The sequence below is a fragment of the Phyllobates terribilis genome, unplaced genomic scaffold, assembly GCF_046119375.1.
Source record: "Phyllobates terribilis strain yellow unplaced genomic scaffold, ASM4611937v1 Scaffold_404__1_contigs__length_1715579, whole genome shotgun sequence".
Classification (NCBI taxonomy): domain Eukaryota; kingdom Metazoa; phylum Chordata; class Amphibia; order Anura; family Dendrobatidae; genus Phyllobates; species Phyllobates terribilis.
This window is the reverse complement of record NW_027363164.1, coordinates 782,918-796,615: the sequence shown is the minus strand read 5'-3', so window position 1 is coordinate 796,615 and position 13,698 is coordinate 782,918. Positions and strand designations below refer to the sequence as shown.

Sequence of the window (13,698 nt, the reverse complement as noted above, 5' to 3'; positions counted from 1 at the left end):
AGCAACAGTTTAACAGAATGCCACAGACTAATCAACCAAACTTTTTGGGTTGGGTTCTCTTTTATAGTCTGCAGGCATTAAATGAAAGAAGTCAGTGTTCCAGCAGAGGGAGACAACGTTTCAGAAAAGGCATTGTAGCAAACCAAAAAAGAAATTTTAAGCGCAGCAGAGTAACCAGCGCACATACCTGTTAGCTCAGGTGAGTTTAAAAGGCTGCTGTTGATAACAAGGGCATTTGCTAAATAGATGGTGTGTGTGCAACAATATACTGAAAGGTCAATTATATTGTGCAGCTTATCTCACCACCTGTAGTTATTTAGGTGAAAGCTCCAAAATGCTTGCCTAATATGTCTGTTTATCCAAAAGGAAGTAAAAAGGGAGAGCTAGAAAGATAGCATTGCATCACATTACATGGCAATGCAATGCACAGTTGCTGAAGTTGAACCAAAATGAGCTTGTAATCTGGCTTCTGCAACTTTGAACATGAAAAATCCAATGAGGAGAAGAAAAGCAAAGCCAAAGAGTCCATCCCAAAATCCGACAAACAAGCAAAATGAACAAAAAACATTGAATTCAATTCTTTCTGATTTTAGAAACTGCATTAAAGAAGGGGTGCACCGGTCCTGGAGATACTGCAATACCAGGTCAATGCGTGGAGTGGACAGAGCAAGCTCTTTTTCCATCTCCCTGTTCTAAAAATCCATTTAATATATGGTCCCCAGATAGGGGACGTATCAGATATTAAACTGATAAGAACAGATACTACACTTGATCTTAGCCAAAAGGCCGAGAAGCGATAACCAGAATTGGTTTCAAACTACGGAGCCACCCAAGGATCCTGAAAAGTCCATTTGTGGAGATGAGCTCCTGGACTCCCGTTAAGAAGACATGTTGTCAACCTCTAGATCCCTTACATGCCTGCACTTTTCGGCTTGCTGCTGCTGCAATCCACGCGTTTTAGATCTGCATAACTCCACCTCTTTAAACACAGCACCTTCACCCCCTGCTGTTCCCACCCGCCTCAACACCGTTGGAAGGGAGGAGAACCAATTAAGGCGGGGGGTGGGGTGGAACGAGCAGCTGTCTACCCTTAGCAGGAGGGCTCCTGATTACATACCTCTCCTGCTGCTGCTGCTGCTGGCTGTCCAGCAGCAGACTGAAGGTGGCTGCTGCTGTGCACAGGTATATAAAGGCTCAGAGCCTATTATGACACGCGCAGCCAGCGTTCCATTGCCACATTCCATCTACTGCAGGCAGGATACCTGGCTGGCTGAATGTCGCTGAGAAGCTCACAGAGACCGCCATAAGCAACAGTTTAACAGAATGCCACAGACTAATCAACCAAACTTTTTGGGTTGGGTTCTCTTTTATAGTCTGCAGGCATTAAATGAAAGAAGTCAGTGTTCCAGCAGAGGGAGACAACGTTTCAGAAAAGGCATTGTAGCAAACCAAAAAAGAAATTTTAAGCGCAGCAGAGTAACCAGCGCACATACCTGTTAGCTCAGGTGAGTTTAAAAGGCTGCTGTTGATAACAAGGGCATTTGCTAAATAGATGGTGTGTGTGCAACAATATACTGAAAGGTCAATTATATTGTGCAGCTTATCTCACCACCTGTAGTTATTTAGGTGAAAGCTCCAAAATGCTTGCCTAATATGTCTGTTTATCCAAAAGGAAGTAAAAAGGGAGAGCTAGAAAGATAGCATTGCATCACATTACATGGCAATGCAATGCACAGTTGCTGAAGTTGAACCAAAATGAGCTTGTAATCTGGCTTCTGCAACTTTGAACATGAAAAATCCAATGAGGAGAAGAAAAGCAAAGCCAAAGAGTCCATCCCAAAATCCGACAAACAAGCAAAATGAACAAAAAACATTGAATTCAATTCTTTCTGATTTTAGAAACTGCATTAAAGAAGGGGTGCACCGGTCCTGGAGATACTGCAATACCAGGTCAATGCGTGGAGTGGACAGAGCAAGCTCTTTTTCCATCTCCCTGTTCTAAAAATCCATTTAATATATGGTCCCCAGATAGGGGACGTATCAGATATTAAACTGATAAGAACAGATACTACACTTGATCTTAGCCAAAAGGCCGAGAAGCGATAACCAGAATTGGTTTCAAACTACGGAGCCACCCAAGGATCCTGAAAAGTCCATTTGTGGAGATGAGCTCCTGGACTCCCGTTAAGAAGACATGTTGTCAACCTCTAGATCCCTTACATGCCTGCACTTTTCGGCTTGCTGCTGCTGCAATCCACGCGTTTTAGATCTGCATAACTCCACCTCTTTAAACACAGCACCTTCACCCCCTGCTGTTCCCACCCGCCTCAACACCGTTGGAAGGGAGGAGAACCAATTAAGGCGGGGGGTGGGGTGGAACGAGCAGCTGTCTACCCTTAGCAGGAGGGCTCCTGATTACATACCTCTCCTGCTGCTGCTGCTGCTGGCTGTCCAGCAGCAGACTGAAGGTGGCTGCTGCTGTGCACAGGTATATAAAGGCTCAGAGCCTATTATGACACGCGCAGCCAGCGTTCCATTGCCACATTCCATCTACTGCAGGCAGGATACCTGGCTGGCTGAATGTCGCTGAGAAGCTCACAGAGACCGCCATAAGCAACAGTTTAACAGAATGCCACAGACTAATCAACCAAACTTTTTGGGTTGGGTTCTCTTTTATAGTCTGCAGGCATTAAATGAAAGAAGTCAGTGTTCCAGCAGAGGGAGACAACGTTTCAGAAAAGGCATTGTAGCAAACCAAAAAAGAAATTTTAAGCGCAGCAGAGTAACCAGCGCACATACCTGTTAGCTCAGGTGAGTTTAAAAGGCTGCTGTTGATAACAAGGGCATTTGCTAAATAGATGGTGTGTGTGCAACAATATACTGAAAGGTCAATTATATTGTGCAGCTTATCTCACCACCTGTAGTTATTTAGGTGAAAGCTCCAAAATGCTTGCCTAATATGTCTGTTTATCCAAAAGGAAGTAAAAAGGGAGAGCTAGAAAGATAGCATTGCATCACATTACATGGCAATGCAATGCACAGTTGCTGAAGTTGAACCAAAATGAGCTTGTAATCTGGCTTCTGCAACTTTGAACATGAAAAATCCAATGAGGAGAAGAAAAGCAAAGCCAAAGAGTCCATCCCAAAATCCGACAAACAAGCAAAATGAACAAAAAACATTGAATTCAATTCTTTCTGATTTTAGAAACTGCATTAAAGAAGGGGTGCACCGGTCCTGGAGATACTGCAATACCAGGTCAATGCGTGGAGTGGACAGAGCAAGCTCTTTTTCCATCTCCCTGTTCTAAAAATCCATTTAATATATGGTCCCCAGATAGGGGACGTATCAGATATTAAACTGATAAGAACAGATACTACACTTGATCTTAGCCAAAAGGCCGAGAAGCGATAACCAGAATTGGTTTCAAACTACGGAGCCACCCAAGGATCCTGAAAAGTCCATTTGTGGCTAAGTGCCAGAATTGGCGCATCCTATGAATGCGCCATTTCTGGGGCGGCTGACGGCTGGTGTTTCTAGCCTGGGAGGGGGCCAATATTCATGGCTCCCTTCCTGGGCTATTAATATCAGCCCCCAGCTGTCTGCCTAGCCTTTGCTAGCTATTAAATTATGGGGGACCCCACGTCATTTTTTTTGGGGGGTCCCCCATTTTAATAGCTAGTAAAGGCTATGTATTCAGCTGGGGGCTGATATTAGTAGCCTGGGAAGCTCCGTGGGTATTACTCCCTTCCCAGGCTTCAAACATCTGCCCCAGCCGTCTGCTTAACCTCCGCTAGAGCCTAAAATTAAGGGGAACCCCACGCCAATTTTTTTAATAATAAATCCTTTATTTTAATACTAAATGACAAGTACAGTAACCAACACTATCACTGTACTTCATATATATGTGACTGACATGTTTCTATCTATCTAATCTATGTGTGATGCTCTATCTTTCTGTTCTAAATTGTCGGGTACCGCTGCTGAATTGCCGGCCGGCTTTTTTAAAGAGACAGTGCATGAAAACACTATTATTTTTTTAAATAAATCCTTTACACTAAATGACAAGTACAGTAAGCAACACTATCACTGTACTTATTATATATGTGACTGACATGTTTCTATCTATCTAATCTATGTGTGAAGCTCTATTCTTTCTGTTCTAAATTGTCGGGTACAGATGCTGAATTGCCGGCCGGCTTTTTTAAAGAGACGGTGCATGAAAACACTAATATTTTTTTTAATAAATCCTTTACACTAAATGACAAGTGCAGTAACCAACACTGTCACTGTGCTTCTTATATGTGTGACTGACATGTTTCTATCTATCTAATCTATGTGTGATGCTCTATTCCTTCTTGTCTAAATTGTCGGGTACCGGTGTATGTCGCTGCTGAATTTGCCGGCCGGCTTTTTTAAAGAGAGTGTCTTCTGAGCAGTTTGTCAGCTTTTGGACACCTTTGCAGGTGTTTTCTATGTGTTTCTATGTGTTTTTGTTTGCCTGCCATTGGTTTTAACGGTGTTCGACGGTGTTCTAAGGTGTTCGACGAACAGTTCGACGAACAGTTCCTCGAACATCCCGGTGTTCGACGAACCGAACCGAACCCGAACACTACGGGGGTGGCTCAACACTAGTGGTGATATCTGAGATGGAGGCTGAACATGAGGAGGAGGAGGAGGAGGAGGAGGATGCGCAGGAGCTGTACACTGTGGGGGCAACTCTGACTGACTTAGGGCCCGCAATCCTCGGTGTGGGGAGGATGTGTTCCGTCCCAAGGTCCGACTAGGTCCCGGCTTCCACTATGTTTACCCAGTGTGCCGTCAGAGAGATGTACCGTCCCTGGCCACAAGCACTTGTCCACGTGTCCGTTGTCAGGTGGACTCTCCCAGTAACTGCATTGTTGAGGGCACGGCAGATGCTTTGGGACACGTGCTTGTGTAGTGCGGGGATGGCACACCGGGCAAAATAGTGTCGGCAGGGGACCGAGTACCGAGGGACGGCCACCGCCATAAGATTGCGGAAGGATTCCGTCTCCACCAGCCTAAAAGGCAGCATTTCCAATGCAAGCAGTCGTGAAATGTGCGAATTTAGGACTGTGGCCTGTGGGGCATTAGCTGCGAATTTCCGCTTTCGTTCAAAGGTCTGGGATATGGACAATTGAACGCTGCGGTGGGACGTGGACGTGGACGTTGATGCTGTTTCTTGAGAAACTGCCATAACAAGTGAAGACTAGTGTTGAGCCACCCCCGTAGTGTTCGAGTTCGGTTCAGTTCGTCGAACACCCGTGTGTTCGCCAAACTGTTCGTCGAACTGTTCGTCGAACACCTTCGAACACCGTTAAAACCAATGGCAGGCAAACAAAAACACATAGAAACACATAGAAAACACCTTCAAAGGTGTCCAAAAGCTGACAAACTGCTCAGAAGACATAACTAACACATGGAAAAATGACAAGTACATATAGTCATGCGAAAATAAAAGAGGTGGAGGAGTAAAAGGAGGGGGAGACACAGATATAGGCATGTCATGCCCTTCTAAAATCCAAAAAGTGAGAAGCCGACACGGCCAGTCCGTTCCTGCCCGTGCCACCTCCGTGTCGACGGGTTTGTGCCAGAGCCGCGGTGGACCCTGACGGCCAGCCCCCCTCTCCTAATACTGGTGCCTGTCCGCTGGTGGGTCAAGCCCCCCGCGGTGGGGGGGGAGTAACATCTGCAGAGGAAAGACCATCTTCCAGCCAAACTAACATGTCGACTTCTTTTCGTGGACAATGTGATACGATCCCTTTGTTACGGACACGCCCATCGCTACAAATTCCAGATGAGGCACAAAAACAGCAGGTGCTTCAGCGGATATCAAGTGCTCCTTCAAGTGGGCTCTCCTCCACCTCAACTTCAACATCACAAATACTCCAGTCCTCAGAGGTGTCACCCCAATCGCACTTGCTTCCTCACAGCTCCCAAGTCTCCAGCTGCCCGTCTGAGTATGGGGTAACACAGATGGTTGAGTCTGCACAGCTGTTTACTCATACTATAGCCTGGGAAACGGAGGTCTGCTCCAGAGCTTCTGTTAATCCAGACGAGGAAATGATCTGCACTGATGCCCAGAATCTTTATAAGTCGGATCCAGGACCAGATGAAGAAGGTTCTGAGCATAATGTAGACCCTCGTTCCCAAACTGTAACTCCTGTTGGTGGAGACAATGATGAAGACGATGATGAGACTCAAATACCTGATTGGAGCGACAACTTGATTTTTCGGTCAGGGCAGGAAGAGGTTGGCTTTGAGGACGACGGGTGTGATAACACACAGGGTGATGATGACAAGGTTGGAGATCCCACTTACTGTCAACCCACAGTCAGCCAGTCGATGAGGTCACCCTTGCCTTTGCCTGGCCTTTGGGATGTCGCGGTGGTCGGCTCCCTGGCCCGTACCCTGGGGTCACTCTTTAAAAGGGTGGATAATTGTTAATTTTATAAGAGTTTGTGACACCACCTGTGGTATCTGGTGAGAAGCACCAGCGCTGCAGCAGTCCACTGAGGCCCGTGATAAGGCAGCTCGATGGTATAGCTCCCCACAGGTGGAGCTAGGTCTCAGGGCAGCGTATGCAGGGGGAATGCAGGACAGGCGAGACCCAGCTGGGTCAGAGCAAGAACGGAAACGGACACGGTAGTCACTTCAGTACCTTTTACTGGAGGAAATTCAGGCACATCCTGGAGCACTGTAGGGTGAAGGGTGCATATCAGGATCCTCCCCAATGAGCGGGTGTAGGGCCTCCTGTTTCTTGCCTCTGCGCAGTAAGTTTCTGACCTGCCTGGAGCTAGGCCTAACTTTGTCTCTGTCCTGCGCTGGCTGACCTTGTGGTAGGGCCTTCTCTTGAAGTTCACGCTCCCAGTATGCGGGGCCTAAGCGTCTCCTGGCTCTGTTACGTATCAGCACCTTAGCGATCCTGGGACTTGTAGTTCTCCAGGGATTCCGGTTATGCCTTACTGGGTCATAGAGATCCCGGTAAGCTCGGATCCGGTGTCCGGTAAATGCTTCGGGGTGAGCTGGTTAAGCTCCTCTGCCCCTTATGTACTAACTCGCCACTCGCCTTCGGCCTACTCGGGCCCTCAATAGGCTATACACACTAACGGCAGCTTGCCGCGCTTCACCGATCTTATGACGCCGGCACACCTTAAGCTCTATCTGGGCTCCCTGAATCTAGCTAGCAGGAGCCTCGTGCTCCACTGCTGAACTATTAACTGAGTTCTCTAGACTAGACTGAGCTCCACTGCAGACTGACCTCTCTTAGGCTTCTCTACTGCAGGAACTCTTCAGAGGAACTGAACTGCCTAGCTCCACCTTCCCTATTTATATCCCTAACGGGCTCCCTCTGCTGGTCTGAGGTGGAAGGTGGAGATGTGTGAATGTTTATGGGGGCCTCTTGTGGAGGATTCCATCAATACACTCTTCTAGGATCTGTGATACCAAGCGCAGCGGGGCGTCACAGATGCTATTGACGACGAGGTTAGGTTGCGCCTTCCTGGACAGAGACGGAGTACTGGAAGCACGTCAACAACTGCATCCTCAACCACAACTCCGCCTCTGACCACAAGTCGTAGTGGCTCTTCAGGTAGCATGGGCTCTAAGCCTTGCATAGCCTGGGCATTTATTCAGATCGATAAGGATGACCCAACTCGTGTTATCTGTAATATTTGTCACCAAAAGCTAAGTAGAGGCCAAAAAATCCATAGTTTGAGTACTTCATGCATGTACCGTCACATGGATATGAAGCATAAGTTGCAGTGGGAAGCTCACTGTGCTACAATGCGGCCTAGCAGGCTGGGCCAACCACCGTCTGCCCCGTCTTGTGCATCCGCGGCCTCTTCATCCTCTGTGACTGGGGGGACAGCAGTCACACATGTTTTTGGACGCAGACCTGCCACCTCTTTACCTGCAACAGCCAGTGTGATTGGCAGGTCGTCAGTTCATTGGGAAGTGGAAACACCTGCTGGTGTTGAGAGCTCTCTGACATCGAGAGCACCACCTTTGGATCAAGGCAACCTAACATGTCCGCCTGCATCTTCCTCACAGACCGGCAGTTTGCCAGGGACAACCTACTCAACCCCGTCAAAGCACAACAGCCAGCCCTCGGTCCCTCAGATGTGGACAAGTAAAAGACCATTTCCTCCTAGCCATGAGAAAGCTAAGAGGTTGAATTTCACCATCTGCAAGCTGTTGGCTACAGAAATGCTGCCTTTCCGCCTGGAGGACACAGTGGATTTTTGAGACCTTATGTCCGTCGCAGTGCCCCAGTACCAGATGCCCAGTCGGCACTACTTCTCAAAGAAAGGTGTGCCTGCGCTCCACCAGCATGTCGCACACAACATCACCGCTTCTTTGAGAAACTCTGTGTGTGACAGGGTGCATTTCACCACAGACACTTGGACGAGTAGGCATGGACAGGGGCGTTACATGTCGCTGACAGGGCACTGGGTAACTATGGTGACAGCAGGACAAGGGGCTGCTGTCCAAGTCTTGCCGTCCCCGCGAGTTGTACGTCAATCCTCTTTATCTAGAAGTTCCTCCACTGCTTCTGCCTCCTCAACCTCCTCTCGGTCCTCCACCTGCACCCAAAGCCTGTCTGGTAATGCCATCTGCTTTCTAACTGCGCACCTCCTTACTATGCTGGCAGCAGGGCTCAACGGCATCAGTGTTTACTTTGAAATGTCTGGGAAATGTGAGTCACACAGCTGAGGACTTGTGGTCAGCTCTGGAGACCCAGTTTCATGAATGGTTGTCTCCACTGGACCTGCAACCAGGGAAGGCCGTGTGCGACAATGCTGCAATCCTGGGTGCGGCCCTTCGCCGGGGCAATGTTACACACGTGCCTTGTATGGCTCACGTGTTGAACCTGGTTGTCCATAAATTTTTAGCCCACTATCCCGGACTAGATGGCCTTCTGCAGAGGGCATGGTCGCTGTGTGCTCACTTCCGCCGTTCGCATCCCACAGCTCAACGACTTACATCTCTACAGAAGTCGTTGGGCCTGCCAGTTCACCGGCTGAAATGCGATGTGCCGACACGGTGGAATTCAACTCTGCACATGTTGCAGCGACTGTGGCAGCACCGACAAGCCCTGGTGCAATAGTTTCTGACGTATAGCCTGGGCCAACGAGATCCAGAGGTGGGGCAAATCACACAGCAGGAGTGGTCTCAGATCAGGGACCTATGAAGTTGACGCGCCCCCTGGGCCGTGGGGTACCCGGAGCCGGGCCGGTAGACGCTGGGGGTTGTAGTCACTGTGGCGGTGACCCGGTCCGTGACCCAGGGCGGTCAATCCAACGGTAATTTGTATATATGGATTTTATAATGTCCGACTACGCCACCTGTGGAGTGCGGCCAAAGGGGCCGCCGCTGCGGAACAGTACTCTGAAGCTGGTGGTTTTGCTGCAATGGTATTATTACTCACCACAGGAAGAGTGTAGCTTCAGGGCAGTGTGGGTGGATGATGGTGGTTGTAGTGCAGGGAGTCAGTAATGAACACAGAGTCCGTGTGATGCAGTCCCAAGATCTTTACTCACAGTTGTTGCAGTCCAGATTACAGGTACCAGAGCTATCTCACCCGTCGTGCTGTGCGTACTCAGTGAGGGGCTCAGTCCACCCCCAGATAGCTCCGGAGTACTTAGCAGGACCCCCTTCTGTGTGTCCTTTCTCTGGCCTTCTCCCTGCACCTCACACCCAGTGACACTTCTATCCGGTATCCTCAGGCCTTGGCGGGCGACTTGTGTTCTGTCCCCTGGGTCCTATGTGGCTACCTTCTTAGTGAGACTGGTGTGGACTTTTGCCTGCAGTACATGAAATGCTGCAGCCTCCGGTTTCTAGTTGAGCCTTGCTGTTTCTCCTCTAGTTGAGGGACCGGTTCCCCTTATCTGGCCTGACCCCTCTACCTCCTGGTAGCAGCGGGAGTACAGGTGGCCTTCTGCACGGCCCGTAGCCCTAGGGTCCCTTCGGTTCCTGGAGCCTTCCTGCTCCCACTCCTCTCTTCTCTCCTTCAGTCCTGGGCCTCCCAGGCTAGGCCCGCCTCCGGAGCAGAGCTCATGCCGAGCCTCTGCTCCTGTCACTTTTCCTCCTCTGACTGGCTTGCTCTTTCTAAGATGGCTTCCTATTTATACTCTCCCTGTCATGTGCTCCCCTAAGCTGCTCCCCTAAGCACCCACTACATAGGATCCTCCCACCAGCTAGGGACCTGGGACTGTGCTCTCCCTTAGGAGCAATCTCGCCCTAACCCCACTGCGAGTATGTGTTGGATGCAGGTGTTAGGGTCCCGAGCCATACGCCTTCCTTACCTGAGGGTGAGATACCACACCTCTGGGTGAGATGCAGTAACTCTGTGGTGACTGCACCCTCAGGGGCGCCACACACCTTTCTGCACAGTTTTGAAATGGCGACGAAGATGTTTAGTGCTGACGACGATGCCATTATCAGCATAACTATTCCGGTGATTTACATGCTGGAGCACACATTAAACAGAATTCAGAGTCAGGTGGTCGGACAAGAGGAGGTGGAGGAAGTAGAGGAGGAGTCGTATGCGGAAGGGATAACATCTCCAAGGTCCAGACGGTTGGCAGCACCAAGGAGGCAGGCATGGGAGGGTGGGGGAGAGGGATTAAACAGGGCGCATGGTAGCAGCCAAACTGTTGAGGAAGGTGCAGGAGCCGAGGAAGAAGTGGAGGATGAACTGGCGATGGGCATGGAAGACTCAGATGAGGGAGACCTTGATCACATTTCTGTTGTGCGAGGTTGGGGGGAGAGGGCTGAGGAAAGAAGCATGATTCTTACCTCGCTACCAACACAACAAGGACTTGGTCCTCCTGGATGCGCAAGACACATGAGTGCCTTCTTGCTGCACTACCTGCAACATGACCCTCAGATTGCAGAATTCGAAGTAATCTCGACTACTGGGTTGCCACACTCTTAGATCCCCGGTACAAAAGTAAATTTGCCGAAATAATTCCTGCCATAAAAAGGGATTGACGCATGCAGGAGTATCTGCAGACGCTGTTGCAGAATCTTACATGTGCTTTTCCACAAAACACCAGTGATGCACGAAGTGAATCTCACAGTTCTAACTTGCCAACCGCGGGACTGTCGAGTCTTCATCACTCAAACCGTAACAGTAACACAGTATCTGCTGGTAACAGCAATTTTGTGAAATCGTTTCACCACTTTTTTAGACCATCCTTTGCAAGGCCACAGGAGACAAGAAGTCTGACACATAGTCAATGCCTAGAGAGGATGGTGCAGGAGTATCTCCAAGTGAACATCGAAGCCATGACTGTGTCACTGGACCCTTGCTCATTTTGGTATTCCAATCTGGAAAAATGGCCGGAGCTCGCCACTCACGCCTTGGAGATCTTGTCATGCCCTGCAGCCAGTGTTCTCTCTGAACGTGTGTTCAGCGCTGCTGATGGTGTGCTGACAGATAAGCGCACGCGGCTGTCCACTGAGAATGTAGACAGACTCACGTTCATAAAGATGAACAAATCATGGATTCGCAAGGACTTTTCTAATCCTGTGTTATCCTTGGGAGGCTAAAAGCTTGAGGATTTGGTAATATCACCTCACCAACCGTTTTAAGCAACTGTGGGGCAATTGATGCCACTTAACCCTAGAACGCATGACCATAAAAATCTACACTTTCATATACCTGGGGCCTTTTAGGCCCATGTGCAAATAACATTGAATAAGTCAAACTCAAATGACAAACAACTATATACATGAAGAATACCTAGAGTTTCAAAATTCTAACTAAAGTAATCTTGCAGAAAATAGAAAACAATTAACAGGGCGGGACTGCGAGGCCCCAGGTATGCGTTCTAGGGTTAAGTGGTGTCTGTGCCACAATTTTGGGAAAAAATGGAAACTCTTTTTGGAGTCCCCTTGCTGTGTCTTACGTGACGTTGGCATCGTCAATTCCAGGTGGGTTGGGTCGCTCCCCCCCCCCTTTTAACTGTAAGAAACTACATACACTATGGCTTGGGGTAACACAGATGATTGAGATGATTGAGTCTGAAGAGCTGTTTACTCAGAAGTCTGCTCCAAATCTTCAGTGTCTGCTAGTCAGCGTAGAATTTTTAACTGCATCTAGCCTAGGCAATACTTTGGGCGTAGTAGCCCAGCTGCGAAGCAAGCTGCACCGCCTGTGTATCTAATAAGAATTTTTAAATGCATCTAGCCTAGGCAGACTGTGGGGACTCCCAACCAAACCCAGACGCTCAGCCCCCCTACCGCCCCCCTTTCCTTGACAATACAATAATGTAACTCTTACAACTGGATGGGTGAGGATCGGTCACAGCTTTATTAACTCTTTATACTCATTCCATTAGAAAGACATTTTATTTCTAAAATAATTCAGCTTGTTGCAGCATGCCCTGGGTCTCCACTCCGGCAACTTGGCCAACAAGTGTAACTCTCCAACATGTCCTTTCTATTTCCAGGCCACGGAGGATCCTGCGTACTCGTATGCAGGACTCTGACCCCCACCCATCACTCTTAACGCTTGTTCCACTCCGTCCTGGAGTCCTGACAGGAATATGTCCAGTCCAATATCCATTAAGTGAACACCGTCGGGCCGTATGAGGCCTGCTTTATCTCCTTCCAGTTGTCGGTGTCGTACCACTACACCGCCTCTGTCTCTTCTAAATTTTGCCATCCGAATATTTATTACCCGCCTTGTCCGTTCGATGGCCGTGATGTCTCGCGCACCTTGCCATACCGCTATCGGCACAATCTCTGACCATACTATAGCTAGTTTTGTGAAAAATTCTCTGAAGCGCTCAGTGTCTAGTTTCATTATTGCCATTAGTTATGCGCTCTTGTGATGACCTAGGTTGTTTCCCCCGGCCTGTATAACTAAGATGACCAGACATCTTGCCTCTCTCCCTACCTTGATTACCTCCATTAGTACCTGTGGCCATAGCAGGCCTCTAATACCTCTCCAGTTGAAACATGTGTTATGAAACTCTAATTTCCTCCCGCCTGGGCGAACTTTCGCCCTTTAATCTGCCCAATATATATACGAGTGGCCTATCACCCACACTGTTGGCTTAGCGTCACCTGTAAAAGAAACAAACCACGTTAGGATAACAAGTCCGGTCTTATGTATCTTGCCAAACACGTGGATCACCATCTCTCTATCCTCTGAACTTCCGTTTCTGACAGTCCTGCTCTTGCTGCTTCTGTGGCCGCGTCTATGCGGAATGAGTGTGTCCCGTAATCTTTGGGGTGGTTCCCTGCCGATGTTATGCATTTATTAAATATAGCTTGGAACTGGTATCTTGATAATGGCGTCCCATCAATGTGTGATAGGAACAAATTACTTTGTGATCTGATGGTTAGATATGGTTTTACTATTGTTACCCGACTCAGTGTACCGCTTGTGGGTTGTAGAAGTACCCAAGTGCCCCTGCCCGCTGGAACCATTTTCGATTTGTGTATGCGTAGACGTATTGCATTATTGCCTATGACTACGTCCTGGTGTAATAAGCCTCCACTGGTGCTAATTTTGGATTGAGGGACTAATTCGCTTATGCATAGCGCCCCGAAGAAGGCGATCACAAATGCAGTAGACAGTAGTGTTGCTTCAAATTGTGAGTGTCATGTTAATGGTGTTAGGGATATGATGTGAGAAATCAGTTTTAGTGACACGGGACGGGACG

The 13,698-nt window shown here is 48.6% G+C and overlaps 3 non-coding genes across 3 annotated transcripts; all 3 read right to left on the bottom strand.

Annotated features, from left to right (window-relative positions):
* Positions 1 to 607: 607 nt before the first annotated feature.
* LOC141225405 (U2 spliceosomal RNA) lies at positions 608 to 798 on the bottom strand. The gene has a single exon (XR_012292678.1). It is a non-coding gene; the product is annotated as a U2 spliceosomal RNA (small nuclear RNA).
* A 1,115-nt stretch (positions 799 to 1,913) lies between these two features.
* LOC141225403 (U2 spliceosomal RNA) lies at positions 1,914 to 2,104 on the bottom strand. Its single transcript, XR_012292676.1, has one exon. It is a non-coding gene; the product is annotated as a U2 spliceosomal RNA (small nuclear RNA).
* A 1,115-nt stretch (positions 2,105 to 3,219) lies between these two features.
* LOC141225402 (U2 spliceosomal RNA) lies at positions 3,220 to 3,410 on the bottom strand. Its single transcript, XR_012292675.1, has one exon. It is a non-coding gene; the product is annotated as a U2 spliceosomal RNA (small nuclear RNA).
* Positions 3,411 to 13,698: the final 10,288 nt, after the last annotated feature.